This window comes from Pyxicephalus adspersus, chromosome 7 (assembly GCF_032062135.1).
Source record: "Pyxicephalus adspersus chromosome 7, UCB_Pads_2.0, whole genome shotgun sequence".
Lineage (NCBI taxonomy): Eukaryota > Metazoa > Chordata > Amphibia > Anura > Pyxicephalidae > Pyxicephalus > Pyxicephalus adspersus.
In genome coordinates, this window is record NC_092864.1 from 48,748,720 (window position 1) to 48,756,903 (window position 8,184).

The following is an 8,184-nucleotide window of genomic DNA, read 5'->3' on the forward strand; positions in this document are numbered from 1 at the left end:
TAAGTAGTTCTAATTTCAGGATTAGGATTTAGAGTAAAACTCAGCTTGGAGGTGTTATTATTGCCTGTGGATCTGTACAGAAATGTCGACATGTGTTGAATGGTTTATGCTGAAACAAGTTAGACTATAATCACAGTAAAGTGAGGCCTGGAGCTGGGCGAGTGAAAGGAGCTAGGTGGAGAGATGGCATGACTAGGTGAAAGGGGGAAGCACAGGGCAAGGGGTAAAGGAGGGGTTAGGTTGGGTCAGAAGGGGTAGAACTCTTGATGTGATCCATGTGGAGATTTCAATATTGGATCGGGAAGGGCTTTAAGTACAAAAGCGTGGTAGTCTCTGGTGGTGGGTAATGCCTTTGAGGACCTTAAACCAGGGATTGGTTTTAGTATGGCAAAGATTGGAAGTTAAGGGTTTAAATGTTTGTTAACTCAGTTTAAGCTGTGTTAATTTATGGTAATTAAGGGTCAGTGGGTGAAGTTATGCTCTGCTACCCTTTAACCTCTCTTCCCCGTCAGTTGAACTTCTCTAATAGTATCTTCAAAAAGACAGTTCCATGAGCCTGTGTGAGTTTCTGGAGTCACCCCAACAGGAAGAACCTGGGTACAAACAGCTGGGCCTGCGGGAGCGAGTGCTACATGAGTTATCTGAAAGTCATTTTGTGCCTTTTGATTATTTAAGTGAACAAGTAAACATATTATAGTAATAATAATATAATAATAGCTGATTTATTGATTAACTTTTACTATCCAAAAAGTTGTATTGAAGTCTAGGAAATATGCCATAACTGTGTATTTCTAACTGTGTATTTCTAACTGTGCATTTTTTTGCTACTGCTCCAGAGTGACATCAGTCAAATTCGATCCCCCCCAATGATTGACTTGACAGTAGTTCCATAGGAGTCATTTTCATGGCACAAAGACGCACAGAAGCTGAAGAGCATTAAGTACCAGTGTGTGATCTCCCTTACCTTATACCCAACACACCATTGTGGCAAGTCTCTACCATAGACCTACAGTCATTTCTTTTATTTGGTTCCTTGCTCAACTCAGTTCTCCTATTTTTTTATTTAGAAATCTTCTTCTTTAGGATGGATGTAGGACCCAAAAAGACAGAGTGGAGAGAGCTGAGCGTGAGAAAGAATACAACTAGCTTAGTGTTATCTGAAAACAGAAGACTGGGAATGACCAAGGCGTACTTTGCAGCCATCTGCACCCTTCCTGAGATGTTACACAAACCATGACAAAAGTATCATCAGGGACATCAGAGCAGTGAGTGGCCTGGTAACCATCTTCATTGGATAGCTTATAATTGATAGATAGCACGATTACAACCCCTTTGAATAGCTGCTCCCACTAGCTATTCCCCACTACTTTGTGTAGCTACCCTTTGGAAGATGTTCTACATTTTGCTTTGCCCCTGAGGATTATGAGTAACCTTTTTGGATTAGAGTGCTCCTACATGTGCTCCATGGGCCTTAACAGAAATATTTATAAGACTTATAATTCACTGGCCAAAAAAGAAGGAGCATGGTGCAGGTATACCTGGTCTGCAGTTAGTGTCATTGTGCCCTATTGTATCTGAGCCAAGTTATGACTGCTTTGTTTTCTGTATTTTATTAGTTTACTTTATGCTCTGCATGAGTTGCTATATTTTCCATGTGAGCTACTTGGCTCAGTTCTTTTTCTTGAAAGCTTGTATACATGCTGTACATTTTTTTAAATCCCTGTTTATTTGCCCATTACACCATCCCCAATAAATTCCTATTTATCACACTCCCTGTCTGCTTTACCTGCTGCAGCTGTACACCTGTTTGTTTAGAAAAGTAGTTATATTTTCTTTGTAGTTTCCTTAGGAAAATTTGGGCAGTTTATGGTGTCGACTTATGTATCTTACGCGCCCCTACAATAAGCCTTACTTTTCCCTAAATGCTTCTCTGCATACTTATGCCATGCTCAGATGCACCGTACCATGTCTGCATCACCCACTGCACTAGGCCTGGTTGCCCAACCCAAGGAAAAACCCAGCAACCCAGGTTCTATCAACTGAACTAGGACTGAAGAAGAACAAGGCTGAGCAGCACAGTCCAAACTAATGGGTAACAGAGAAGGCTGCGGGGGGCATGTCATCACCACCAAGGACAGAACCAGCCCCAGTACCAAACAAAGCACCCGTAACAGCCTGGACACCACTGTGCAGAGAAAGTGATTATGGCAGTGACAAGTATTATGATAGAGACAGGAAAAGGAGCAGCTAGGGGACATAAGCAACTGGAGGCTTTATATTTTGGGAAAGTCTGGTTAATTTGCTGCTTCGATGGGTTTGCACATGCCATTAGGAGGAAAATGTCAATATAATTACTTGCTGGTGTTGTCAGTGGCATCGGTACCTTCTTGTAGTCAGGGTGTGAATTGGTATTAAAGTGATTAGTGGGGGTGGCTGGATGGTGTTGTACAGTTTATTAGGGTTGTAGGTGGTATCGCTTATATATTTTTTTTCTGCACTTATGGTATACAGGCATTAAAGTGTATAAAAAGGCAGTAGTATAGAACAGCAGACACATGTGAGGATCTGATGTCCTATTATTATTACACAGTATTTATATAGCGCCATCATATTATGCAGCACTGTACAAAGTCCATAGTCACTAACTGTCCCTCAAAGGGGCTCACAATCTAACTTCCCTACCATAGTCAAATGTCATTAAAACAGTCTAAGGTCATTTTTTTTTTGAGGTGGGGAGCCAATTAACCTAACTGCATGTTTTTGTCATGTGGGAAGAAACCAGGGTACCCGGAGGAAACCCACACAGACACGGGGAGAGAACCTGCCAACTCCATGCAGATAGTGTCCTGGCCGCGCTGCAAAGGCCAGAGTGCTAACCACTGAGCCACCCTGCTACCCGTATAACCATTACCGGGCTCAGCTGGGGCTCCCTGTGACAAGGCTAACAGAATATAATATGTTTTACAATGCTTACAATTTAGCAACATCCAAAGTTTGCAGTTTGTCGCAGACTCCGAAGCATAGCTGTGCAGAGTAGGCTTCCAGGATTGTTTAAAATCCATGTTTTTTGGAAGCAGGTGTGAACAAGCCCTGAAGCCAACCCATGGTCCCCCATGTAATAAATATTTATAAAACAAAAAATATATTAGGTAAAACATTTATTAGACTCAAACTTAGTATATTTACAATCAAAGTTTTACTTTTTTACAGTTTTATTTAGTTGGGTAATTATATAGTTTAAATGTACCGGTATATTGTCAGTGGTAAAACAATAAGACAGCCGCTTCTACAATTTCTCTACTGCTGCTCCATTCTTGGATAGTTCCATAACCACTGGCATCAAAAGCAGAAAAGTCTCCACACTGACTTGAAATGGGTCACCATCAAGAGTATTAACCTCTCCTTCAATGCAAAACTGAAAGAGAAAAATATTAGCTTAGATATAAAACACTTTTAAAAGAAGATCTACTGTCAAAGATAGTTCCAACCTATTCTGTTAAGCAAGCACCAGCCGAACATGTTATGGTTAGTGATATGTGGTAATCAGGTTGAAAGAAAAAAACACAGATCCACCAAGTTCAAGCACTAGGGAAATAAACATACAACCAGCGTATCCCAGACAAAAATATACATACATAGTTGATTCAGAGGAAGGCAAAAAAAGCATATAACACATGGTTCCTTATAACTTTAGTTCAATTCATTTTTCAATGAAAACATTGTTTTTATACTATTTCTATAATAAGATGCAAAATAAATATTTACAAAATAGTATATTATTTTACTAAATTATGTGGGACTGGTCTTCTGATGAGTCCCGCAACAAGTAACATATTACCGGTAGGTCCTCCAATACACATTTTTTTCTTTGTTTTGTTTTTTAAATGGATAATACAGAATCTGATTTTCCTTTTAAATAAATTTTACATTTTCAATAGGTACATTATATAGAAAAATAAAGTAAAATGTATAAAAGCATACAATAAGGAACAAAATAGTAAGAGGTCCTCTCACTTTCCCCAGACATCCTTTTGCAATGGGTACAATATTTAGAATGTTCAGACCCATGAATCTAGTAAAATGGATACCAGACCTGAAAAGAAGAGTTAACCATGAAAATCCAGGAGAATACCTCACAGCAATAACATCCAATCAAAGAACACAGGATAATGTTTACTTTTCCTAAATAAACTGCAGAATAAGCAATGACAGGGTCCATTTTAATTTATGACCCATTGCTGACTATCAACTTGTAAAATAAAAAAGATAAATAAATACATTTCTTGTACAGTTCCCACATTACTTTACATGAAAATGTTTAAAAAGTGTTAGCAGGACCCTTTTAAGGCTTGCCTCTTCTGTCTGGCAAAATGCTCAGAAAATGTAATTGATTGAAATTACCTTCACATACAGGTTTTAGTCACCCCACAAGGATACTATTTAAAGTATGATTGATATTGGTTGAAATTTAAATTTTACCATACGATTGACATTTTTTTGTTGAAACAAAACATGGGCAATCTTGACCATCTCAGCTTATGTTAATATTATTTTAAAATCTCTCCTCATTAAATTACTTACATGTTCTGCAGGAAATTGCTTTTGTTCCAGCTTTTTCATAATTGAAGACAGGGAACTGAATAAATCCAGGAGTAAATTCACCTACAGTAAAATACAATTGAAACAATATAGTACACAGCTAATTGACAGATGCAAACATTTTTATATATCATATCATAAAAAACATACCTCTTACATTTGGACCATAATGGTTTCTTCTCTGTATCCCCAAAGTCATAAACAACTGGTGCAGCAGGTCCGTTGTTTGTTGGACAGGCACCATTATTATACATACCAGGATATTTCTAATAGATGATAATAAGTATTAAATTGTCACTTTTGAGTATCCAAGTGTTATATTATCCAAGTTAAACACATATTAATAATCAGAGGTAGGCAATCTCCCACCTTTAGCCCAGGTACGGCCTTGCCAGTATTCCAGTCCGGCCTAACGCCCCCTTAGTTATTTATTGTTGGATCCGGCCTAATTGAATTGTTGCGTTATCGCAAGTCACGCAATCACGGGATATCATCGAGTTCCCGCACAGTAACCCCAATGACTATGCCTAAAGAGCAGAAAAAACACGCAGCTACCAGTCTCCGGAAGGTTGACCTCGAACGTCGTGTCTTCATCCCCGAATGGACTGACGAATTATTCTTCGTCCAATGCGGCAACAAAGCCCTGTGTTTAGTGTGCAACAACACCAACAGCACCTTCAAGCGGTCGAATCTCAAGGGGCATTTCAATGCCAAGCAGGCGCACACGTACAGAGACTACCCTCAGAAGACTGAGGCTGCTTGCAGTCACATGACGCTTGCAGTCACGGTTGGAAAAAATCTTTCCTTGGACACCTTGTTTCTTTTGGCCTAGTGTGCTATCTTGACCTCCTGAAATGGCCTCATAGTCCAAAAGGTTTGCCGACCCCTGTTATAAATGATCCAAATACAACTTTGTGAACCTGTCAGTATAATTCAGACATACTGGTGACACCTAATGCTTTTTTCTATGTTTCACTCACCTTTTTGCACTTTTTTGTATACAGTATTTGCTTATCTTCCTGGCTAGATGTTTAGAATCTTGCTTTCAAAGCTCTGTTCTTGGAGCCCTTCTGTATTTCATATGTTTTCTTGATATTGATGAGCTCTTTTGGATATCACTATCACTTTTTGGCAGATGATGTTTCAATCTGTTCCATTGATCTTGCTCATATTTCCTTACTGATTAATGTTCCTGACTGCTGTATCTTCTTGGATGCCCCAGTGGATCTGGTTCGATGTCTGTGTATCAATCTTACTTTGCCATAATTTCCTGTGCTGAAAATACATTAAACATAGAATACTGGCAGCCATGCACCCAGCTGTATTTGCAATGGGCCCACACAAAATCCCCAAGCCTCTGGGGATTTGTGACTTACATATAGCAGAAGGCTCTGCACTCCCATTCAGTCCTTACTGCCGCAGCAATGGGCATGCAGATCAGGAATATTGGGGAAATGTCAGAAATCCATATCTGCATATTTGTTCTAGGTCAGTGGTTCAAAGTACTGATACATTCAGTATCCAGTCTAAGTGCAACTGTACATATTTTTCAAGAGTTTAAAGTGAACATTTTTTCTCTGCTCAATAATTGACATACTATTACTACTTCTAAGTACAGAATCTCCCTACTGCTTGCTGTGCATGAAAAAAGCATACCTAAATTGCAACTAAACCTGCGATACTCGCCTGTCCCTTTTCTGTTGCAGGTCACCATCATCTTCTTTATTCTTTTATTCTTGAATACAGTCTTTTGCCATCTTGACATTGCTGGGCAAGGATGATGCAGGGAATGAGTTAATTCAGGTATGTCCTCCCCAAGGGAAGTGAGGATTGATGGGCATCCCTGGCAAAAAAACAATAATACCACCTGGGCAGTGATCAGGCAGGTAAGAACAGTTATTGCAGAAGGGACATCTGTCCCTTTTTGCAATAAACACCTGCCTGATTTCTTACTAAAGTCCAACTTTACAAAATCTGTCAATTTGCATTTTTAACATTGTATGAAATAAAGCAAAATCTTTATACCCTTGCTGTACAGAAGGTAGCTTGAATGGCAGTGGGCATTATTTGACCTTGAAGAAGGTGTCTACATGGGACTTGATTTTAGTTTATTTAGTGACAAAGGTAAAGTAATTCTCTCCACCACTCACCTCTAGCTCCAGGCTGGGACTGCTTGATATCATGACAGCTCCTGTATCTGCAGGTATTGGATTTCATTAAATCTGAAGAGCTCAACACATTGCATATTTCAGGAAGACATTTATAAAATTATTAATTTTAGATTTGTTTTCCACTAGAGGAACATTTAAATGTACAATCATAACATAAATACTGTTGATAGCCACAGGTAAGCTTTATTACTACTGTAGGCAGTATGTACAGTTTTTTTCATTTTTCAAACAATAGAGGTCCTATGTCGGAATAAGCATCCCTTACACAAAGCAAAGATTGATTGCTGGTTGCCAGAATTTTGATTGCTGGTTGTCAGTTAAGTTTCAAACCAAAATGTGTAGGGTGGGGAGGGCAGAAAATAAAATAGGCACACATTTTCCCCCATTCTCATCATAAAACTGGGGTAATACCTAAAGTCAGCCATAGTCAAAAAACAATAAAGAAACTTTATTAGTAGGCACCATATTTAAAGACTGCAAATAGTAAAAAACATTCAAAACAGAATTAAATATGAATGTAGACACTGACCAAAATAATCAGAAAATAACCTTAGAGAGCAAAAATGATATCTGGCTGAACTTACAGCCAATCCAGCCTTGAGTTCCTGCTTGGTTTTGCACTTGTGCAAAGGATCCATTGCTGACAGTTGCAGCTCTAATACCCATGGGAGAAAAGTAGGGAGCAGTAGTAGCACCACCACCAATAGGAGAAGTAGTCTAGCAGAAAAGCTGCAAAGGCTTGTCAGTGCTTTGCACAATTAGAAAAGGGAGGTGGGTACTGGAAGGTGAATCCATCAGTCCACGGCTTTTGTCAACTGTCCAATCTTTATCACTTTAGCATAACTGCATTCTGAAATGAATCAAAGTGCTCCTAACACAGCCTCCTTCTACTGCTTTAAACCTACCAGCCTCATCTCATTCTGTACACTCTTAACCCAAAAAACCCAAACTTTTATTTTCTGACGAAGACCCCTCCAAAGTCCTTTTGCTTCTGGTATATTTGTATGGGAAGACCCCTCCAAGGTCTTCTGCCCCTGCTTTAAGGGCTGCCGTATTTTTCCTTAGGACCCTTGCTTTGTCTGAGGCTTGTCAGTGCTGCTGTCCAAATCCATGGAACCACTGGCTACTTGAAACTCTATACTCATGTGCTCTATACACAAGGGCTAATGCTAATGTTACCATAAAAATTGTGCTATGCAATACCATGAAATACAAATGGAGTGCCACAAAGTACCCTTTTATCATCAAACCCAGAGGGGTAAAGATTTAATTTATGGTTACAGTGAGAAGAACCTCATATGAAGTCCATTTTAAATGGATCAATATACTTACAACTTCTAAGCCATAATTGATTCTTTAAATCTGTGACACTTTGAGCAGGAATTGATGACCCCACCATAAATGTAATTTGAAG